Source organism: Macaca fascicularis, chromosome 16 (assembly GCF_037993035.2).
Source record: "Macaca fascicularis isolate 582-1 chromosome 16, T2T-MFA8v1.1".
Taxonomy (NCBI): domain Eukaryota; kingdom Metazoa; phylum Chordata; class Mammalia; order Primates; family Cercopithecidae; genus Macaca; species Macaca fascicularis.
This window is the reverse complement of record NC_088390.1, coordinates 47,868,913-47,894,042: the sequence shown is the minus strand read 5'-3', so window position 1 is coordinate 47,894,042 and position 25,130 is coordinate 47,868,913. Positions and strand designations below refer to the sequence as shown.

General features: G+C 38.5%; 1 protein-coding gene and 1 pseudogene across 2 annotated transcripts in view; both read left to right on the top strand.

Annotated features, from left to right (window-relative positions):
• PPM1E (protein phosphatase, Mg2+/Mn2+ dependent 1E) overlaps positions 1 to 25,130 on the top strand; it is a 229,334-nt gene that overhangs the window by 57,069 nt on the left and 147,135 nt on the right. The window lies entirely within an intron of this gene.
• On the top strand, positions 23,420 to 23,517 carry LOC123569586 (U6 spliceosomal RNA; annotated as a pseudogene).

The following is a 25,130-nucleotide window of genomic DNA, read 5'->3' as shown; positions in this document are numbered from 1 at the left end:
TTGTTATTAATTTGTATGCATTGTGCAATCTGAACAGAAGTGGTAGAAAAAAATGGAGACTTTTTTCTTTTGTATTGTTAACTGTTATGTTAAACTGTAGACGTCTATGTGACTGTGAAGTATCCTTTTACCTGCTTCAATAAAATGTTACTAATTATTAACAGGTACAAAGTGAATTAATTTGTGCTGTTTTTCTTTTTTCTTTTCTTTCTTTTTTTTTTTTTTTTTTGAGACAGAGTCTCACTCTGTCACCAGGCCAGAATGTGGTGGCGGGATCTTAGCTCACTGCAACCTCCGTCGCCCAGGTTCAAGTGATTCTCCTGCCTCAGCCTCCCGAGTAGGTGGGACTACAGGCGCGCGCCACCACGCCCAAATAATTTTTGTATTTTTAGTAGAGACGGTGTTTGACTATGTTGACCAGGATGATCTCGATCTCTTGACCTCGTGATCCATCCACCTTGGCCTCCCAAAGTGCTGGGATTACAGGTGTGAGCCACTCACTGCTCCCGGCCAATTTGTGCTGTTTCTCTAATGATAATTTTGTGTTTGCAATTCATATCCTTAGCTAGAAAAGAAAAAAAAAAAATAAGACCTTACTCATTAAATCCTAAAAGATAAGGAACTAAAAATAAACGCAGGACAGATGTCTCAGAGTTCCATTTTATTTTTTTATTCTCTAATAAGAATAGAAATTTCTAATATAGTCTGTTCAACAACTGTATAATAGAATCCATAGCAGAAGATATGTCTAATAGTAGTTCTGTCATAAGAAAATGGTAGGAGATTGAAGTCTTTGCACATAATTTTAGTCCAAATGTCATCCGATCACCTCAGATGCCTAGAGGTATTTACTTTCTTACATTGTTTGAGGGATATATTTTTGTTTTAACCATGAATAGCACACACTGTTTTATTTTATTTATTTATTTATTTTTGAGATGGAGTCCTGCTCTGTCACCCATGCTGGGGCATGATCTCAGTTCATTGCAACCTACTCCTCCCAGGTTCAAGCAATTCTCCTGTCTCAGCCTCCTGAGGAGCTGGGATTACAGGCCTACACCACCATGCCCAGCTAATTTTTTTTTTTTTTTTTTGGTGTTTTTTAGTAGAGATCAGGTTTTGCCATGTTGGCCAGGCTGGTCTTGAACTCCTGACCTCAAATGATCCACCCGCCTCAGCCTCCCAAAGTGCTGGGATTACAGGTGGGAGCACCATGCCCAGCCACACACTGTTTTATTTGGTAGATTTCCTCAAGTCTTTTCAGAAGCAAGTGAAATACAAATCATGAAAAATGAAAAAGAATATCCTTCTTCCTCCCTTCAATCTCTGTGGCTCAGTCTTAAGGCCCAAACAGTGATACATGTTTGTTTTATGACAGTAGTCATAATAATTTGTGATGTGGTAGTGAGAGATGAGAGAAATATTTTGAATCACTGCCTACAAAATATGATGTTCATTGTTGTTCTCAAATTATTTCATATGTTTATTTTTTCTCCCCTAAAGAAAACCCAAGATCTTTTATGGCAGGGACTGTCTTCTACTTTTATGTATCTCTATCCTCTTTTTGTCAAACTTCAGGCCCCTATAAATTTACAGCTTGTTTAAAACATTTTTGCCTTGGCTACCTTGTACAATGGGATCTTTTTAGCCTCTTTCTCATGAAAACCTCACACCTTGGAATTTCTCTTACTATTCAGAGAAAAAGTATGCACATGGTGGAAAAAAGCTCAATCTAACTTGACTTCATAGGACTTCCATATTTAGGGAAAGACCCTAAGATGTCTTTCTGGATCATTTGCTTTTTGATATATCCAGATTGCTCGTTATCCTAATGAAAACAGATAAAGGAGGTTGTACTGTAATTAGCTAATTCTGTAATTCTTGCCAAGATAGTAGGGGTTGTTCATTGTGAACATATTCTGCCACAACAGCTGAGTTAGAACATTGTGTTTATTTGTGAGGGAATTTGAGCATGAACAATTTGGTTTAAAGATTAAATGGGGGAATAAATTATATTGATAAAACTGATGAAATATTTGATTAAAAATTACTGAGTTATACAGAGGAGTTTACATTGAAAGCATTAAATATATTGAACATTGTAGAAATTGAAAATTCTGTCTATATTTCATTTTGAAGAGTTTCTAACTTTCTTCTTGCCTTTTTGAGAAGTAGACAGATGTACTGGAGGCAACCTAGCTTGGTGTGATGAGCAACAGATTGGAACACAGAGCAGAACTAGGTGTACAGTGTCAGGAAGTCCAACTCGGTGGGTATTTGTTATGCACAAGGAACTTTGGCAGGCATTATAGTGGGAGAGGGTGGTTGAGGTGGATATAAGCATGAATAAGAAATAGTCTCCTAAATAATGTAAAATAATAATGTAATGGAAATGGAATTAGATAAGTAAATAATAGAAAATAGAATGAAACATGTTAAACAGAGTTTCCAATAACATGCTAAAGAAGAACACAGGAAAAAGCACTGAATATTGATTAGGGAATCAGAGAAGATATTAAGAATATGGCTTTTAAGTTGATTCTAGAAAAAGAGTAGTATTTTGTTAGATGGAAGATGGGAATAGGAGTGTGAAGGTCTTTTTGGAGGAACTGGTAAGTATGGAGGTATGCATTGCCAAGACACCAATTTTATTGAAGGATAAAGGAGAACGTAAGGTCAAACTATCCGTGTTTAATATTTACTCTGTAATAATAATTAACATTTCTGTAATATTTTTATGTACACATTTGAGACTTCTAACAACAGCTAAGGGAGCTATGTATTACTACCCCCAATATATACATGGTCCTGTGTAATTTAATGGAAGGCTCTAGATTTGAAGGCTAACCTTGTCACTTAAAAGCTATATGACCTTGAGTATTATTTGATATTACTGAGTCTCAGTTTTCTCATCTACCAGATACAGATAATACCTTTTTCAGTAAATCATTTCAGGGCTGCTGCGAAGACTGTACAGTGCATTATTCCAGGAGTGGTGTTCACACAGACCAGGGGTTGACAATTTTTTTTCTGGAAAGAGCCAGATAGAAAATATTTTAGGCATTGCTGGCCATAAACCATAAGATAGCTCTCACAGCGACTCAACCTTGCTGTTATAGTACAAAAACAGCCATAGGCAATATGTAAACAAATGGGTATGGCTGTATTCTAATAAAACTTCATTTATAAAAATAGATTCTGGGCCAGATTTGGCCTACAGTTTGAAGTTTGCTGACTACATACGCCAGGATGTGAATGGTGAACCCTTGAGTTGTGCAATTCTGTGACACAGGTTGTTTTAAGGAATAAATTACTTATAGCACAGAAATATTTCTAGCTTAGTACATGTGAATCCTCAATGATAAAAGTCTATATACTTTTCTTTCTTTCCTTTTTAAAGTTATTGCCATTGAATTCTTGGGTAAACCACTTAAACTTTTGGCTTCTATTTACTTCAGAATTCTCAGTAGGGAAATAAAACTACCTTTTACTGGATTAACTGTAATTAGGTGTATGAGTTAGAGTGATAATAGCTGAATGTTGTTTTGAATTCCTTAAAGTCAATGTTAACTAGAAATTATAAGACATTGTTATAGCTGAGTGCCATTGTATTAGCAATCTTAACTACAACGTAACAGCGAACCTGAAGCCTAAACTGATGGCACTATTTGGTGTCTTATGTGATTTGCTGCTATTTGTAAGCTAAAATTTTTGCCTGGAGAATATTTATTGTTTTGGATTTCAGCATAATTAGCATATGGTCCTGATTTTGGTACCCACCACATAGTTTTTGTCAGACTGTCATTGCATCATTCTTGAAATATAGCTAATAATTGAAAAGAAAAAGTATGCATTCTCTTACAGATACCTAGAAAGAGTGAGGAGGATGTGAACATTCTTTTGCTCTTACTTATTATACCTCTGTTACTGCTGTTCCTTTCAAAGAATATTTTCTAAGGTGTTTTTTCCCTCAGTGCTTTGAAGTTTTCATATCAGATTACGTAAATCAAATGTTGATTATGTACTCGAGCTGATTTTGACATTGCTTTTCAGTCTTAGTTTAGGAATAACAAACTAATTGCAAGTTTTAGGATATTATATGCTAATCATTATTGTGAGAAGATTATGATATTGAACTGCCATACATAATTCTGTTCTCCTACTCTTAATGATAAGATAAATTTTTTACAGTTGTCATTTTAACTGTGGAATAAAGGATTTCCTATTTTCATATTTGAAAATATTTCCTTCCCCTTACTCCATATAGAAATATTACATACATTCTACCTGCATTATGATAAAAAATATAAAATAAAAATATTGTTACAATAAACTTTTTGATACAATAAAAAATTTTAATTATAATGCAGGTAGAATGTGTATAATATTTCTTTCTTTCTTTTTTTTTTTTTTTTTTTTTTTGGAGTTTGGAGTCTCACTCTGTGACCCAGGCTGGAGTGCAGTAGCATGAACTCAGTTCACTGCAACCTCCGCCTCCTGAGTTCAAGCAGTTCTCCTGCCTCAGCCTCCTGAGTAGCTGGAACTACAGGCTCATGCCACCATGCCCAGCTAATTTTTGTATTTTTAGTAGAAATGGGGTTTCTCCATATTGGCCAGGCTGGTCTCAAACTCCTGACCTTGTGATCTGCCTGCCTTGGCCTCCCAAAGTGCTGGGATTATAGGCGTGAGCCACCATGCCCAGCCTGTATATAATATTTCTATATGGAGTAAAGAGAAGGAAATACTTTCAAATATGAAACCATAAAATATATATAACATAAGATTTATCATTTTAATCATTTTTGAGTATACAATTCAGTGACATTAGGTATACTCACAATGTTGTATAATCATCACCACCATCCATCTCCAAAACTTTTTCATCAGCCCAAATCAAACTTCATACCCACTAAACAATAACTTTCCATTTCCTCCTTCCCCCATCCCCTAGTAACCTCTGTTCAACTTTTCATGTCTATGAATTTGCCTATTTTTGGTCTAGGTACTGCATGTAAGTGTAACCATATAACATGTGTCCTTCTGTGCCTGTCTTATTTTACATAGCATAATGTTTTCAAGGTTCATGCATGTTGTAGCATGTATCAGAATCTTTTTTTCTTTTTGAGACAAGGTCTCACTCTGTCAGCCAGGTTGGAGTGCAGTGGCACGATCTCAGCTCACTGCAACCCCCACCTCTTAGGCCCAAGTGATCCTCCCACCTCAGCCTCCTGACTAGCTGGGCCTAGGGCACACGCCCACCATGCCTGGCTAATTTTTTTGTATTTTTGGTAGAGAGAGGATTTTGCCATATTGCCCAGGCTGGGCTGGAACTCCTGAGTGGAAGCCATCTGCCTGCCTTGGCCTCCCAAGGTGCTGGGATTACAGGTGTGAGCCACCATGTCCAGCCTCAGAATTTCATTTTTTAATTACTGAATATTTTCCATTGTATGTATATACCACATGTGATTTATCCATTTATCTGTCAAAGGACACTTGGACATTTTCACCTTTTTGACTATTGTGAATAATGCCGCTGTAGAAATTGATATACAAAGTGTCTGTTGAGTCCCTGCTTACAGTTCTTTTGGGTATATGCCTAGGAGTGGAATTGCTGGATCATATGGTAATTCTATGTCTAATCTTTTGAGGAACTGCCAAACTTTTTCACAGTGGTATGCATTGTGCTTTAACAGATAGTTTGGGAAGACTTTTTATTGCCTTATATTTAAAATGTTTACTGTTTCATTTTAAAATAAGAAAATGTCTTGGAATTTCATAAATTGTTATTTGGGGGTAATGACGTTTCTATATTTGCCTTTTTAGTACTTTTTAATTTTTCCAAATTTGAAATAATAAATACTGATTTCTTGGGCATACATTCACTGAGAAGTTAAAAAGATCCTTGCATTAAGCGAGTGAAATGTGCTATAAATAAATCATGCTACTTCTGTAACTATTAATAGTTAACACTTGGGATTCCCAAGCATTCTGAAACTTGTATAGTAACAAAACACTAGACTTTCCTTATGTATCTAGAAAATGCTTGCATTTCTCAAAAAGAATACACTCTAGTTTTTTTCTAAAGTTAAATCTGTACTGTATCTAGTTCATTATGGGTACCTTACTTGAAAAGTAAACAATATTCAACAGGAAAAAAATGAGACAGTGCTTAATAGCAGTTAAGCATTATGGAGTATTTACTATATGCCAGACTCCCTGCTAAGTAAGCACATTAATTTAACCTCACAACAATGCGTATTGGATAGGAGCTCTCATTGTCTTTATTTAACAAGTATGAAACTTGAGGCACACAACAGAGGTTTAACAGAGAGGTTAAATAAGTTGCCTATGGTCACACAAGTAACAGATAGTAGATTCATATTTAATTCAGAACATCTTTATCTGTCTACAAGCATATTTTAGTGACTACATGTTGGCACTGATGAAAATAATAAATAGATCTTTATCCCTATCTTTTGGAGTTTAGAATAAAGATGAGCCCAAAACACTTAATATTACTGTTGTAAGGGCATAGCTAAAAAATGGTAATTGGACCTTAATTATAGAGATTTGAGGGCTACTTATTCCCATATGTAAGCTTTACTTAGTGTAAACTTTTAATATAGACCCCAAGTTCATTATTTGCTTGGTATTTCAGGTACTAGAAACCCACATATGAACCAATGATAATTAGATCACCTAGATCTTGGTTTAAATTTATTACTGACACCACATACTTTTTGTTGTTTATTATTTTTAAGTGCTTCTCCCCTACTTTCTTGAAATGCTCTTGCTTTCTGGAAAAATCTCTTTATGTAAGCTCCTTAAGGGCAAGAGTCTATGATAGTGCTTGGTACATAACTAGTACTCAATACGTATTTGCTGAATAGCCAGGTGCAGTGGCACGTGCCAGTAGCTGCAACTAAATCAGGAAGCTAAGGTGGAAGGATCACCTGAGGTCAGACATTTCAGGCTGCAGTGCTCTATGATAGTGATGTGAATAGCCACTATACTCCAGCCTGGACAACATGGGCTCTGTGGCTAAAATAAGAAAAAATTTTGATGAATACATATATTGTTTCTCTTTATAAATCTTTATCAAATAACATGATGAAATCCAAAATTATAACTGTTGATATGGTTGTTGATCTCTGCCCCCCAATTTTCCACAGCCGTATTTCTATTTATTTATTTTTTTAGAGATAAGAGTCTCACTCTGTCGCCCAGGCTGGAATGCAGTGGTGCGATCTCGGCTCACTGCAACCTCCGCGTCCCACGTTCAAGTGATTCTCCTGCCTCAGCCTCTGGAGTAGCTGGGATTACAGGCAAGTGCCACCATGCCAGGCTAATTTTTTTTGTATTTTTAGTAGAGACGGGGTTTCACCATGTAGGCCAGGCTGGTCTTGAACGCGTGACCTCAAGTGATCCACCTGCCTCAGCCTCCCAAAGTGCTGGGATTACAAGCATGAGCCACTGTGCCCAGCCCACCATAGCCATATTTCTAATTACATTTTTTTTTCTTGAATATACAAGAAGTACTATAACTGTATTAATCCATGCTTGCATTGCTATGAAGAAATACCTGAGACTGGGTAATTTATAAACAAAAGAGGTTTAATTGGTTTATGGTTCTATAGATTGTACAGAAAGCATAGTGGCTTCTGCTTCTGGGGAGGCCTCAGGAAATGTACAATCATGGTGGAAGGCAAAGGGGGAGTAAGGCTTCTGGCGTGGTGCAAGTTAGAGAGAGGGCAGGAGGGAGGTGCTACACGCTTTTAAAGGACACGTCGGGGCCAGGTGCAGTGGCTCATGCCTGTAATCCCAGCACTTTGGGAGACAGAGGTGGGTGGATCACCTGATGTCGGGAGTTTGAGACCAGCCTGGCCAACATGGTGAAACCCTGTCTCTACTAAGTAAACTACAAAAATTAGCCGGGCGTGGTGGTGGGCACACGTAATCCCAGCTGCTCGGGAGTCTGAGGCAGAGGAGGATGGCTTGAACCTGGAAGGCAGAGGTTGCAGTGAGCCGAGATGGCACCACTGCACTCCCGCCTGGGAGACAGAGACGGACTCCGTCTCAAACAAAAAATAAATAAATAAGAAAAATAAATAAAGGGCATATCTTAAGCGAGCCCTCACTAGTGTGAGGAGAGAACCGAGGGGATGGTGCTAAACCATTCACAAAAATCCATCCCCACCAGGCCCCACCTCCAACATTGGGGATTACAATTGGACATGAAATTCGGGTGGGGTCAGAGTTCCAAACCTATCAATAACAATGATAAAGGGCATGGATTTTTATATCAGACAGATCCTGATTTATATCAGACTGATTTATATCAGACAGAGCCAGAATTGATCCTGGCTCCACTTACTAATTTTGTGTGACCTTGGGCAAGGTACGAAACCTCTCCAGCCTTAAGTTTCTCCTCAGGAAAATGCAGCTGATAATAGTACTCTCTCACAGGATTGCTGCCAGGATTAAAGAAGATAATAATAATATATGTGATGTGCTAAGCCATGTGCAGGACCCATTAAGGTACAATGAATTTTTGGTTTTTTGATTTCAAATTAGTTGAGATTCAACTGTAAAAGACATGATTGAAGTCCTAAAGGAGTGTGCTTTTTGGACCTACAAATAGAAAATATGTGCATAAATGACTTTAAAACACTGACAGACTATATGAGTAAGTTAAAATGAATAAGGTAGAGATTGAATATACATCAATGACTATTATTTCATTATAGTGTCCAAATGGTGCTAGAAGCTCAACATAATTATTGTCCATGTGCTGTGATCTTATTTAGATATGCAAACAAATATTTTTAAATAAATGTATTTAAATTATATCATAAATAAATTACTTGTGAGAGTGAGTCATAATTAAGGATTATAGTAGCAATGGTCCTACTAATTTTAGATAAACAGATTGCTGTGTTATATGAACAACTAACCAACTAACTATGAAGACTGAATAGATACCAAATTCAGTTATAATAAAGTAAAACATAACTGGATCTGAAACATTTAATCATGGACCTAATTCCAGTTATAATGTATGATGTTTAAAGTATAAATGATAAGTTGTTCATGTGATTATTATTATATATAAATAATATTATAAACCTTCAGTTTAACTTCGTATTTTTCTAATTATCTGGAGAGGAGATAGGAGTTTACTAGAAAAAGAAGAAAGTGTTTTCATTTCAATATGAAGATTCCTACATTCAAGTCCCTTTTCCAACAGGCGCCAGTCAGAGATCAGAATAATGACACATTCTTTGGTATAGATACACACACTCTGGTTGTTTATGTTAGCTTATGGCAGGGCAGGAACTTGCCCAATATAATAGAAACAATTCCTTTCATTGAGAAGCAAATACTGGATAGCAAGGACCCTGGAAAACTAGTAGAAGACACAGGAATAGAGTAATAACCGAAGTCTTCTTTAACAATGAAGAAACTTATTTTGAGACTCCAGGGGGTTGGGGTAAGGGCTTTCCTGGGCTTACAACTCTATTGTTATTTGCTAAAGGCTGGGAGGGGAGTGGGCTGAAAGTATGAAAACTATTCTTTCCCAAATTTCTCCCCCATCTTGTCTAAAATGACCAATTATTCAACACTTATGCTCCTTTCAGTATAAACTAGTTTAATCAAGTAGCTTTTCTAATAACTAACTGAGATATATCAAGGTAATGAGATTTTGAAAGGCGATCAAGGAAAAAGCAACTGATCGTTTTAAAGCATAAATTGTTGATGAACACAAAGCTTTAAGTGGGAGTTGGCAGCTTCAGGAAGGAATCTGGCAGGAAGAACAACAAGATAGCCCAGATAGTGATGAGGATTACCAAAACGAGAGATGGAAAGAAGAATATAGTAAAGGAGTTGAACAAGTAACAACAGCCAAAAAAGTGAAAAGAGACCAAAGAAAAGGAGGCAGTGAAGCATAGCATTGAATGAAATAAGCATGCGACTAGGAGCAAGCATTATAAAATAAGAGCATCAGTGTGGGTTGTTTACTTAGAAGTAAAATTGCTAAGTCTGATTTTTTTTTTTTTTTGACGAGTCCCAAGTATCTTTCTCCAAAACAAGAGGGAATACAAGCCGACTTCTGATTCTGTTATGGGTTGAGCTGATAATTATGGTTAGAACAACCTCTAGGTGTTTGCTATATTGTTAGCTAGTATGTAGAATGCTGGAAAATTGGAGCCAGTTTCTGTTGCCCATCTGTTCTGGTCTTATACTAGGATTAAATGTTTACTAAAAATAGAATGGGGTAACATTCCCAAAGGTGTACTCCATAGGCATTTGTAAACTTGCTCTTTTATTAAGATAATTCATGTTTTAAACACTGGTTGGCCGTGAATTGAAAATGTAAAGATTAGGATTTAATAGGTAGGTCTTTTCTGGAATAGATGATATGCTTTTTTTCTGTGGGGAAATTCTAATTACAACAAGCATAGGTTTAAGCCTCTGGCTGATAATTAAAGTTATGCTATCAGTCAGGTCTACCATACTGCCAGGACTTGCTATTGGAGAGAGAATAGATTGTAATAGATTCTGTTGTTCAGGGTCGGTGACAACTGAAGGCTGCCAAAGTCAGTTGCCCCACTCTCTCCTCTTTGTCATATGTAAGTGAGGCAGCAAAGTATTGTGAAAAAAATATGTCAAGAGAGCTGACTTATATGATGATTATTGCTCTTCTTGTTTGACCTGGGGCAAGCCCTTCTGAGCATAATTTTTTTTTTAAATTTTCAAAATGAGAATAATACCTATTTTATCCAAGTGGAAGCATTATTGTAGGGTCAGACATTATAGTGTATGTGAGCACTTTTTTTTTTTTTTTTTTTTTTTTTTTGAGACGGAGTCTGGCTCTGTCGCCCAGGCTGGAGTGCAGTGGCGCGATCTCGGCTCACTGCAAGCTCCGCCTCCCGGGTTCACGCCATTCTCCTGCCTCAGCCTCCCGAGTAGCTGGGACTACAGGCGCCCACAACCGCGCCCGGCTAATTTTTTTTTTGTATTTTTAGTAGAGACGGGGTTTCACCATGGTCTCGATCTCCTGACCTTGTGATCCGCCCGCCTCGGCCTCCCAAAGTGCTGGGATTACAGGCGTGAGCCTCCGCGCCCGGCCAGCACTTTTTAAACTATAAAGACAACATATGAAAATGAGGTTTTCGTTTCTATAACCTAAGAATTGTTTCTAGTTTAAGAGAGGCTGAAATGGACATATTCCTGTCATGTAGGCATTTCTCATAAATTTTTCAAGGAATGGAATGGGCAGGAAAGGAACTGTGAAAGTAATAGGAAAAGAATCATGTGGGTATTTACATGAAAGACAGACTTACTTGAAATTCTAGGCACAGGAATGGTTTCTCAGGATTGTGATTATGCTATTCTCTGAAAGATTTAAGTGAAAGGGCAAAGACCTTATTTATGATTAGATATGTTTTATATCAAAATATAACAGCAATGAATATAGAAGAATGGATCTTATGCATCTATAGTTATTCTTTGAAAATAACATTGCTGGCTGCTGTCTGAATCACCTGTTGTTTAGTTATTTTTTTTCCCTTAGGAAATTGTGTTTTGTATATTTTTAATTATTGTAAAATATCTGCAAAATTAATCTGTACCACAGGAAAGATAAAAAAGAAAAACATCTGCAAAATTAAACGTTGATTAAATTAAATATGGACGAGGTGCAAAATTTAAATTTAATACAAGTTTAATGGACTATCCCCAAATATATGGATGTATAGGATATTATATATGTTTTTAAAACATGAGTTAGAGGAAGGGTTGGAGAAAGGGTTTGAAAGATGAGCACAAAGATGAGTATCTCAATTCAAGGTAGAAAATGTATGTAACAATTACCAGTCAATACGTGTATTTATATATAATTTAAAACTTTTTTCCTATGAGAAAAAATCTGTAGGTTGTCCTAAATATAGCAGTCTTAATCTAAATAATCTATTGAACCAATACTTTCTGAGACTCTACATAGGCACAGATCCTATCTGAGAAGCTGCTAATCAACTGCTACACTACTGCAGAATAAACCTTTTATTTTTATAATTTTGTGTACTCAAAAGCTTATATCAGTGAAGATAGATATTTCTTCAGTCTAATTACTATTAATTATTTTAATGGAATCAAATAATCACTTTGAAAAGAGGAAAGGTTCAGTTGTAAAATCTTTATTCTACTTTTATTAATGAATTTAGGTTGCTTTAACTGTTAATAAATGTTGTTTTATGTAATGTTGTTGTTTCCTTCTTTTTGTGTATGTGGGGTTTTTTTTTGCTTTTTTTTTTTTTTTTTTTTTTTGAGATGGAGTCTCGCTGTGTCACCCAGGCTGGAGTGCAGTGGCGCTATCTCGGCTCACTGCAACCTCTGCCTCCCGGGTTCACGCCATTCTCCTGCCTCAGCCTCCCGGGTAGCTGGGACTACAGGTGCCCACCACCACGCCTGGCTAATTTTTTGTATTTTTTTTTTTTTTAGTGGAGACGGGGTTTCACTGTGTTAGCCAGGATGGTCTCGGTCTCCTGACCCCGTGATCCATCCGCCATGGCCTCCCAGAGTGCTAGGATTACAGATGTGAGCCACTGCACCCAGCCTGCTTCTTTGTGTTTTATCTTGCATTGTGTTACTGTGGAGAGAAGCAATTGATTTAAAATATCTGGCTGATGCAAAGGCATAAGACTGATACAGTGGACTTTGGGGACTTGTGGGGAAGAGTGGGAGTGGGGCGAGGAATAGAAGACTACAAATATGGTGCAGTGTATACTGCTTGGGTGATGAGTGCATCAAAATCTCCCAAATCACCACTAAAGAACTTACTCATATAACCAAATACCACCTGTACCCCAATAACTTATGTAAAACTAAAATTAAAAAAAAATGAAGGCTTGACCTATCGATTCACACACACACAGACACACACACACACACATACACACACACACAAATAAATAGAATGAAATATCTGGCTGAGTGCAGTGGCTCATACCTGTAATCACAACACTTTGGAAGGCTGAGACAGGAGGATCCTTTGAGCTCAGGAGTTCAAGACCAGCCTGGACAATATTAGTGAGACTGTCTCTACAAAAAGTTAAAAACAGACAAAAACTTCTGAATAAAATATCTAAGCGTTTTTCAATTTTGAAAAAACTTAACAGTTTAGAAAGCTTTGTGTTAATATTGCTGGTTTTTTTTTTTTCAGGAAACAATGAAATGAAAATGTATTTTTTTAATTCTCTGTTTTTGTTGTTGTTGTTGTTGTTTGGAAACAGTCTCACTTTGTTGCCCCGGCTGTGGTGCAATGGTACGATCTCAGCTCACTGCAACTTCCACCTCCTGGGTTCAAGCCCAGCCTCAACCTGATTCTTCAGCCTCAGCCTCCCAAGTAGCTGCAATTACAGGCATCTACCACCATGCCTGGTTAATTTTTGTATTTTTAGTAGAGACGTGGTTTCACCATGTTGGCCAGGCTGATCTCAAACTCCTGACCTCAAGTGATCCACCCACCATGGCCTCCCAAACTGACGGGATTACAGGCATGAGCCACCACACCCAGCCACATTCTCTACCTTATTCTATATAGTTTTACTACATTTTAATATTTTAGATATAAATGTAGAAATTATAGTTTTAGTTTTAATGGTTCATGATATTTTTCTTAAATTTATTCAGAGCAAATGAAAACTGCTTTTATGCCAGGCACAGTGTGGCTCATGCCTGTAATCCCAGCACCTTTGGGAGGCTGAGTCAGGCAGATCACCTGAGGTCAGAAGTTCCAGATCAGCCTGGCCAACATGGCGAAACCCCATTGTCTACTAAAAATACAAAAATTAGCTGGGCGTGGTGGTGGGCAGCGGGCATCTGTAATGCCAGCTACTTGGGAGGCTGAGGCAGGGAGAATTGCTTGAACCTAGGAGGCGGAAGTTGCAGTAAGCCAAGATGGTGCCATTGCATTCCAGCCTGGCAGCCTGGGCAATAGAGACAGACTCCATCTCAAAAAAAAAAAAAAAGAAAACTGCTTTGATGTCTTATATTATGAAAGAAATTTAGCTGGACAGATACAGCTGTTGCATTTATAAATAGCTTCAGATATCTCCACCAATAAAGGGTTTATTCAAGTTGTTATGGCAACTAAAATTCAGCAGAACTTCAAAGATAAACTATATTGAAGGAAGAGGTACATTAACTGTACATTTAATCAAATTATACAATAAAATTGTTGCTTATATCATTTTAGATAGCAATAAATTAGTTTAACATGTCAATGTAACTTACTATTTTTAATGTACAAAGATTTTTTTTTATTTTTTATTTTTTTTAGATGGAACCTGGCTCTGTCGCCCAGGCTAGAGTGCAGTGCCACGATCTCAGCTCACTGCAACCTCTGCCTCCCAGATTCAAGTGATTCTTCTGCCTCAGCCTCCTGAGTAGCTGGGACTACAGGTGCGTGCCACCACACCTGGCTAATTTTTTTTTTTTTGTATTTTTAGTAGAGACGGAGTTTCACCGTGTTAGCCAGGATGTTCTCAATCCCCTGACCTCGTGATCCTCCCTCCTTAGCCTCCCAGAGTGCTGGGGTTACAGGCGTGATGTACAAAAGTTTTGTTACTAATTTATCTGTGTGGGTTTTATATACTTTTAAGGAGCTTTACTTATAGGAATGATGGATCATGCTGACCCATTTAAACTCTCTTTCTCGGTCTTCTTTGTAATGAGTTGCATGCTTATTTAGATTTGCTGGCTAGGGTTGAGGGTACATTTTTGAGTCAGTGGAATATAGAAAAGCCTGCATTCAGCTTTAAGTCCGTGATTTTTTTTTTTTTTTTTTTTTTTTTTTTTGAGACAGAGTCTTGCTCTGTCACCCAGGCTGGAATGCAATGTCACGATCTTGGCTCACTGCAGTCTCCGCCTCCTGGGTTCAAGCGATTCTCCTGCTGCAGCCTCCCAAGTAGCTGGGATTATAGGCACCTGCCACCATGCACAGCTAATTTTAGTATTTTTAGTAGAGATGGGGTTTCACTATGTTGGCCAGCCTGCTCTCGAACTCCTGACCTTAGGTGATCCACCTGCCTCAGCCTCCCAAAGTGCTGGGATTACACGCATGAGCCACCATACCAAGTGCTGGGATTACAAGCATGAGCCACTACACCTGGCCAAAGTCTGTGATCTCACCCCAGTGTTTTATCCAACTTAACTACCCGGTTATAATCTTTTAAGCCATTCAAATATGTAGATCTATTCAGATATTGTGTTACAGTGGGTCTAGGAATGGGACATGAGAACCTGTAAGTTTTAAAAATAATTGGCCGGGTGCCGTGGCTCATGTCTGTAGTCCCAGCACTTTGGGAAGGCGGGCAGATCACTCGAGGTCAGGAGTTCAAGACCAGCTTGGCCAACATGGTGAAACCCCGTGTCTTCTAAAAATACAAAAATTAGCCAGGTATGGTGGCGGGTGCCTGTAATCTCAGCTACTCAGGAGGCTAAGGCAGAAGAATTACTTGAACCTGGGAGGCAGAGCTTGCAGTGAGCTGAGATCACGCCACTATACTCCAGCCTGGGCAATAGAGTCTCAGTCTCAAATAATAATAACAATAATAATAATATTTATTTTTATTCAATGTAATATGTATATAATTTTTTTAAGTGAAATAGTGTACTGTAAAGCGTATACTAAGAACAGTCTCTTACTTTTCTTCTTCATTACAACTATTTTAATTTTCTTTTCTTTCTTTTTCTCTCTCTTCTTCTCTTTTGTCTTTTTTTACATTGGGACTGCAACAGCACAGGAGGCAACTGTTTTTAATTCTTTTGTTTGTTTGTTTGTCTTTTTGAGACAGAATTTCACTCTTGTTGCCCAGGCTGGAGTGCAATGCCACGATCTTGCCTCACTGCAACCTCTGCCTCCTGGGTTCAAGCGATTCTCCTGTCTCAGCCTCCCTAGTAGCTGAGATTACAGGCATGTACCACTATGCCCAGCTAATTTTGTATTTTTAATAGAGACAGGGTTTCTCCATGTTAGTCAGCCTGGTCTCGACCTCCTGACCTCTGGTGATTCTCCTGCCTTGGCCTCCCAAAGTGGTGGGATTACAGGCATGAGCCACTGTGTCTGGCCTATTTTTAATTCTTTGTTTCTTCTGGGATTTACCTGTCTCTAAAAAATATTTCATTTGCTGTTTGTTGTTTTTTAAATTATAGACAGTAACTCTGTTTTTTATTTTAGAAGATAAAGATTTAACAGTCTTATACAACTCCTGCTACCACTTACTTTTCCTCACTAACTCCCAGTATAATCATACCATAACTTTAGGCAAAATAATGTTTACATTGTTTGAATTATGCATATATTGTTTACAACTGAGCCACTATATACTGTGTTTACATTTTCTTTTCTTTCCTTTCTTTTTTTTTTTTTTTTCTTGAGATGGAGTTTCACTCTAGTTGCCCAGGCTAGAGTGCAATGGTGCGATCTCAGCTCACTGCAACCTCCACCTCCTGGGTTCAAGTGATTCTCCTGCCTCAGTCTCCTGTGTAGCTGGGATTACAGGCATGAGCCACTGTGCCTGGCCCATGTTTACATTTTCTTTCTTGTATAACCTTTTGTTTTTCCTGGAGTTAATAATTTACTGTTTTCCATTTGTTTAGTTTTCTATGTATCTATTGTCCTTTATTTTCTGAACTCTGCAGTAGAAACATAAAAACCACTATCAGTATAGTTAAACATCTTGGATAATCTTTTTTTATAAGGCTTTCATCTTGGAACTTTGCATCTACCTATTCCAATCCAGACTGTACGCACTCTAGACCTTATGTACAGCTGACATTCAGGAGCTCTACCATGATCCTTGTGGTTCCTGATGCTTCTTTTTCATTAAAGCCTCAGTTTTCTGGTTTTCATTTCTTTCTGGGTTTCTTTTCTCATTTTGCTGGTGGACATCCTTTACTAGTCTTCTTATAAAAGATTCATGGTTAGAAAGCAGGATTAGTTCTCTTAAAAAAACAAATAAGATTCATGGAAGTTAATTTTTTTCAGGTTTTGTTAACCTGAAATATCTTTATTCCACTTCTCCACTTGATTGTTAGTCTAGTTGGGTACAGAATTTCAGGTTAAAGGCCAAGCCTGGTGGGTCATACCTATAATCCCAGTACCTTGGGAGGCCAAGGCAGGGGAATTGCTTAAGGCCCAGGAGTTTGAGGACTGCCTGGTCAACATAGTAAGACCCTGTCTCTAAAAAGAAAAATTAGCCAGGCATGGTGGCCCATGCCTATAGTCCTAGCTACTTGGGAGGCTAAGGCAGGAGGATCACTTGAGCCCAGGAGTTTGAGGCTGCAGTGAACTCTGATTGAACCACTGCACTCTAGCCTGGAAATCAGAGCAAGACACTGTCTAAAAAAACAAAAAATAAACAAACAAAAAAATTATGTTAGAAAATTGTTTTCCCACAGAATTTCAAAGGCATTAGGCTATTGTCCCTCAGCTTTCACTGTTAGTAGTATTATTATTATTGTTATTTGAGATGGAGTCTTGCTCTGTCACCCAGGCTATAGTGCAGTGGTGCAGTCTCTGTTCACTGCAAGCTCTGCCTCCTGGGTTCACGCCATTCTCCTGCCTCAGCCACCTGAGTAGCTGGGACTACAGGTGCCCACCACCACACCCGGCTAATTTTTGTATTTTTAGTAGAAACGGAGTTTCACCGTGTTAGCCAGGATGGTCTCAATCTCCTCACCTCGTGATCTGCCCACCTCAGCCTCCCAAAGTGCTGGGATTGCAGGCGTGAGCCACTGCGCCCAGCCTTCACTGCTATTATTGAGAAAGATGATAGCATTCTGATTCCTGATCCTATTTGTATGTGGTTTACTTTATTTATCATTATTATTTTTTGAGACAGAGTCTTGCTCTGTCACCCAGGCTGGAGTGCAGTGGCACAATCTTGGCTCGCTGCAACCTCTGCCTCTGGGTTCAAGCAATACTCCTGCCTCAGCCTCCCAAGTAGTTAGGACTATAGATGCGTGCCACCATGCCTGGCTAATTTTTGTATTTTTAGTAGAGACAGGGTTTCACCATGTTGGCCAGGTTGGTCTCAAACTCTTACCCTCAGGTGATCTACCTGCCTTGGCCTCCCAAAGGGCTGGGATTACAGGTGTTTGCCACCGCACCTGACCTGTATGTGACTAACTTTATCTTTCTTTTTTTTTTTTTTTTGAGATGGAGTCTCACTCTTGTCACCCAGGCTGGAGTGCAGTGGTGCAATCTCGGCTCAACTGCAACCCCCACCTCTTGGGTTCAAGTGATTCTCCTGCCACAGCCTCCCAATTAGCTGGGATTACAGGCGTGTGCCACCATGTCCGGCTAATTTTTTGTATTTTTAGTAGAGACGGCGTTGCACCGTGTTAGCCAGGATGGTCTTAATCTCCTGACCTCGTGATCCACCCGCCTCGGCCTCCCAAAGCGCTAGGATTACAGGCGTGACCCACCGCAGACTTACATTATCTTAAAGCTTTTAGTCTCTTCTCTTTTAGCCAGCATTTTGGGAACTGAGTAAGGGAATACAGCTGTTTATATGTAATTTTTCACATAGTATTCTTAATTTCAGTAAGGTGATTTACTTCAGTCCCTCACTATATACCTTGCATATTTGAATATAAGGCTATTCTGTTTCAATTAATCAGAAAATAAACATTTTCTTTCCTGCCATGTGAGGGAGGTGCCTTTGTTTGGTTGCATGGGAATTTAGAAGAAGAGTATCTTAGGTATTTCTTCTATATAATTTCAATGAATTACTGCAATGTTTCCAACACTTCTCCTTATACCTGCTGTCTGAGATAGCTAGTATCTCCAGTTCCTTAGATTCCTGGAGTTCTCTGATGAGAACCAGCTAGATTATTGGTGTCATCCCCCCATTGGACAGTTTGGATTCAACTTTCTCTGTTCTGGTATGTTAAGGTTGCTACTCCTTCATTCCCTTTCTTGCTTTCAAATATTTGTTAATCTTTTTTGTCCACTATCGTTTCTTCCATGTCTTTCTGTTATTTTAATTTCACATTTCAGGAGGTTTCTGAGATAAATGCATGTGTGCAGTCTGCTATTTTAAATCAGAAGTCCTGAAAGAACGTTATTGCCAGTGCTTTTATTGTTTCTGTGATAGGCACTGTGTTCCAAGGTAGCTCATTTCCTCTTTGGTAAGCACTGTTTTTTAGTGTCTGCTTATCTTGCTTGAAAGTCTTTTTCTCTGTAGGACTATTGATCCTAATTCTTACACCTTAGAGTATTCCAAATAAATCTGTTGTCTTCCACATGGTAACCTTTCATAGACTTAAAGACAGTATTAGAACTTCAGTATTTTTTCTTCTCTAGCGTAGACATAACCTAGTTCCTCTATTTGATCCTCAGAAAATATAGTTTCAAATTTCTTCACTATCCTGGTCACTCACTTCTGAATTAACTGTTCTAAAGTATGATACCTAGAATTGAGAGCAATATTCCAGGTAGAATCTAACCAGCACAGACTAGAATAAATTATTATCATTTTCTTTTGAAATATTGTTGTGATAAAAAAATAAATAAACCCAGCACTACTGGTATGTTCTGCAAAGGGAAGAGTTTCTCAATTTTATCTGCTTGAAATTAAAGAAAAAATGTAAAGCTTCTACTACTTCTATATATAGAGAGACATGAAACATACAATGATTTGGTTTCTTTTTTTTTTTTATTAGAACAATTGGTGCTCCTTTTTAAAAATAATCTGGAGTGTAGGTTGAGAATTAAGATGTTCTGCATAATAACATAACAGGAATTTTTAAAGTTTAATTTTGAAATTTTTTAGACTCATGTAGAAGTTGCAAAAATAGTACAAAGAGTTCAGATGTACTCTTCACCCAGCTTCCCCCAATGACATCTTATATAACCACAGTATAATTATCAAAATCAGAAAACTGACATTGGTACAATACTATTTATTAACTAAACTACTGACCTTATTTGGATTTCACCAGGTGTTTGTTTGTTTGTTTTTTGAGATGGAGCCTCACTCTGTTACGCAGGTTGGAGTGCAGTGGCGTGATCTTAGCTCACTGCACCCTCGCCTCCCAGGACTGCACACTCGCCTCCCAGGTCCAAGTGATTCTCCTTCCTCAGCCATCTGAGTAGCTGGGATCACAGGCATACATCACTACTCCTGGCTATGGCTAATTTTTGTATTTTTTTCTTTTAGTAGAGATGGGGTTTCACCATGTTGGTCAGGCTGGTCTTGAACTCCCAGCCTCAAGTGATTCACCTGCCTCAGCCTCACAAGATTTCACCAGTTATTACATACAATCCTTTAAAAAAAAAACGGGAGTTGTATGTAGTTCTACAGGATTTTATCACATATATAAATTCATATGATCATTATCACGTTTGGGGTATAGAACTCCAGAAGAAACTCCCATGTGCTAGCCATTTATAGTCACACCCCAATCCTAACCCCTGGCAACCACTGATCTGTTCTCCATCACCATACTTTTGTTACTTTGAGAATGTTATATAAGTGGAATCATCTAGTATGTGACCTTTTGAAACCCAATAGTTTTTCAACAGTTACCTCACCGCCCCCTACAGAAGTCTTTAGTTTCTATTGTTGCCATCTTTATGTTCATGAGTACCCCATGTTTAGCTCCCACTTATAAGTGAGAATATGTGGTATTTGGCTTTCTGTTCTTGCATTAATTCACTTAGGATAATGGCCTCCAGCTGCACCCATGTTGCTGCAAGGGACATGATTTTGTTCTTTTTTTATGGCTGGTGTATATGTACCAGATTTTCTTTACCCAGGCCACATTTGATGGGCATCTAGGTTGATTTCATGTCTTTGCTACTGTGAATAGTGCTGCAATGAACATGTGAGTGCATATGTCTTTTTGATAGAACTATTTGTTTTCTTTTGGATAGATACACAGTAATGGGATTCCTGGGTCGAATGGTAGTTCTGTTTTTTTTTTGTTTTTTTTTTTTTTTTGAGACAGAGTCTCGCTTAGTCGCCCAGGCTGGAGTGCAATGGCGCGATCTCGGCTCACTGCAAGCTCCGCCTCCCGGGTTCACGCCATTCTCCTGCCTCAGCCTCCTGAGTAGCTGGGACTACAGGCACCCGCCGCCTCGCCCGGCTAATTTTTTTTGCATTTTTAGTAGAGATGGGGTTTCACCGTGTTAGCCAGGATGGTCTCGATCTCCTGACCTCGTGATCCGCCCGCCTCGGCCTCCCAAAGTGCTGGGATTACAGGCGTGAGCCACCGCGCCCGGCCACAGTTCTGTTTTAAGTTCTTTGAGAAATCTTCAAACTGCTCTTCATAGTGGATAAGCTAATTTGCATTCTCACCAACAGTGTGTAAGTGTTCCCTTTTCTCCACAGCCTTTCCAACATCTGTTGTTTTTTGACTTTTTAATAATAGCCATTCTGGCATCTGACTGATGTGAGATGGCATCTCATTGTGATTTTGATTTGCATTTCTCTGATGATTAGTGATGTGGAGCATTTCTTCATGTTTATTGGCCACTTGTATGTCTTCTTTTGAGAAGTGTCTGTTCATGTCTTTTGCCCATTTGCAAGTGTTTTGTGGTTCTTGTAGAGACATTTCCCCTCCTTGCTTAGATGTCATGATTTTGTTTGTTTTATTTTTATTTTTTGGTGGGATGGGGGGTATGACTATTGTAAATGGGATTGCATTGTTGACTTGTTTGTCCACTTTTTAATTGGACTGCTTACTTATTTACAGTTGAGGTTAGGGATTTCTTATTTATTCTAGATATAAATTCTATGTCAAATATATGTGATTTGCAAATATTTTCTCCCAATCTGTGGCTTCTTTTCTCATTTTCTTAATATCTTTCACAGAGGAAAAGTTTTAATTATGATGAAGTCTAATTTATTAACTTTTTCTTTTTGGGTGGTACTTTTGGTGTCATATCTAAGAACATTTTCCCTAAATTTAGGTCACACAGAATTTCTCTTGTTTTTTCCCTAAGAGTCTTATAGTTCAACATTTGATAAAATTATGCATTTGAAGTTTGTTAATTTTGGCATAAATTGTGAGGTTTAGATCAAGGTCCATTTTGTCTCCTACAGGAGACTAGTTGTGCCATCACCACTTGTTAAAAAGACTATCCTTGCTTCATTAAATTGCTTTTATACCTTTGTCAAAAATTAGTTATCTGTACAAATGTGAGTTTATTTTTACTCTTTTTTGTTCTATTGATCTATGTGTCTATAGTAAGTCTTTAAAAAGCTAATGTGATTACCCTTATTTTATTCTTTTTTTTCAAAATTCTTTTAGCTATTCTAGTTCCTTTGCCTTTCCATATAAATTTTAGAATCAGTTTGTTCATATATAAAAATCTGTTAGAATTTTTATAGGAATTGCATTAAACCAACTGCAGATCAATTTTGAGAGAATTGACGTCTTTGCTCTGTAAAGCCTCCGAATCCATGAGCATGCCGCATCTCTCCAGTTATTTAGGTCGTTAAAACCTTTTTTTGGTCAGACACAGTGACTCATGCCTGTAATCCCAGCACTTTGAGAGGTTGAGGTGGGAGGATCACTTGAGCACAGGAGTTCGAGACCAGCCTCAGCAACATAGTGAGACCTCATCTCTACAAAAAATAGAAAAATTCGCCAGCTGTGGTGGTGCGTGCCTGTAGTCCCAGCTACTGGGGAGGCTGAGGCGAGGTGATTGATTGAGTCTAGGAGGTCAAGGGTATAGTAAGCCATGATTGTGCCACATTGAGTCTGGGAGGTCAAGGGTATATAGTAAGCCATGATTGTGCCACATTGAGTCTGAGAGGTCAAGGGTATAGTAAGCCATGATTGTGCCACTGCACTTTAGCCTTGGTGACAGAGCAAGACCCTGTCTCAAATAAAATAAAATGAAATAAAATAAAATAATCAGTATTTTGTAGTTTTTAGCACAAAGATCCTGTGCATGTTTTGTTAGATTTATACCCAAATTTTATTTTATTTTTTTTTAGTGTTATTGTAAATGATCTGGGAAATTGTATTACCTGTGATATTTTTGGACCTTCCCACTATAGCTTTATATTTTATTAAAACATATAGTTTTGACTGAGTGCAGTGGCTCGCACCTGTAATCCCAGCATTTAGGAGGCTGAGGTAGGAGGATCGCTTGAGCCCAGGAGTTCAAGACTAGCCCAGGCAATATAGTGAAACCTCTATCTCTACAAAAAATTTTTAAAAATTAGCTGTGCATGGTGGTGCATGCCTGCAGTCCCAGCTACTCAGGAGGCTGGGCAGGAGGATTGCTTGAGCCCCAGAGTTTGAGGCTGCAGTGAGCTATGATCATGCTACTGCATTCCAGCTGGGTAACAGAACAAGATCCTGTCTCAAACAACAAAATGAAACAAAAACAAATGGGGCGCTCGCTTTAGCAGCACATATACTAAAAATGATACAGAAAAGATTAGCTTGGTCCCTGCACAGGGACGACACTCAAATATTACATATTATAGTTTAAAAAAAAAAGGAGAAACTGAGACTTAGAACAGTCAAGTAATTAATTGCCTAAGGTTACAAAACTGGTAAACAGTAGAGCTGGGATTCAAACCCAGGTGTGGCTTTAGAATCTCTAACATGATGTTAATCACTATACTATGCTGCCCAGAGCAAAACCATCCTGATATACTCTAGTGGCAACTGTTTTTTAAGTTTTGGGTATATATTTTTGCTCAAAAAGTGACAAGACTACTAACTTTATCTTTTATGTTACCCAGATTAAAATTCTTTCAGTAAAAAATGAACTATATAAAATATTAAGATTAATATATTTCATCATCTGCCTTCTTATCTAAGTCAAAGAATTCCCAGGGGGCCTGGCGTGGTGGCTCACACCCGCACTTTGGGAGGCCAAGGTATGAGGATTTAATGAGGCCAGGAGTTCAAGACCAGCCTGGGCGACAGAGTGAGATCCTGTCTTTACGAAAAACATTTTTTTTTTTCTTAAGACCGAGTCTCACTCTGTCGCCCAGGCTGGGAGTGCGGTGGTACGATCTTGGCTCACTGCAACCTCTGCCTCTCAGGCCCAAGCAATTCTCTTGCCTCAGCCTCCTGAGTAGCCGGGATTACAGGCACACGCCACCACACCTGGCTAATTTGTGTATTTTTAGTAGAGACGGGGTTTCACCATGTTGGTCAGGCTGGTCTTGAGCTCCTGACCTTGAGATCTGCCCGCCTCAGCCTCCTAAAGTGCTGGGATTACAAGGCGTGAGCCACCATGCCTGGCCACAAAAAAAATTAAGATCAACTGGGTTTGTTGGTGCATGCCTTTAGTCTTAGCTACTCCAGAGGCTGAGATGGGAGGATCACTTGAGCCCAGGAGTTGGAGGTTATGGTGGGCCATGATGGTCCCACTGCATTCCAGCCTGGGCAACAGAGTAAAACTCTGTCTCTTAAAAAAATTTTAAAAAATAAAAAAAGAATTCCCAAGATATACAACTGTCATAGAATGAGAATAAACACACACACACATTAAACCTCTCATTATCCCTAATAGTTACAAACTGATTTTATTTCTATTTAAGATTACTCAGAAAAAATGTATTGGACTTTTAATTTATGTTAAGAAATTGTTTTAAAAGGCCATCAGAAATTCTATTAAAATCATGAGGCTTTTTTTTTTTTTTTTTTAGACAGAGTCTTGCACTGTCACCTTGACTGGAGTGCAGTGGTACAATCTCTGCTCACTGCAACCTCTGCCTCCCAGGTTCAAGTGATTCTCCTACCTCAGCCTCCTGAGTCGCTGGGATTACAGGTGCCCACCACCTGTAGGTGCCCTGCTAATTTTTTGTATTTTTTAGTAGAGACGGGGTTTCACTGTGTTAGCCAGGATGGTCTCAATCTCCTGACCTCAGGTGATCCACCCGCCTCGGCCTCCCAAAATGCTGGGATTACAGGCGTGAGCCACCGCGACCGGCCCATGAGGCTTTTATAAATTATATATGCTACACATTTGCTAATTTAGACAATGTAGTATGCTGTTTATAGAAGTTGACAGCATTGGAGAAGTTAGTCTTGACTCTGTCTCATCTCCAGCCAGGGCTCTTAGACTGTCCCAGAGAAGGTGATGATCA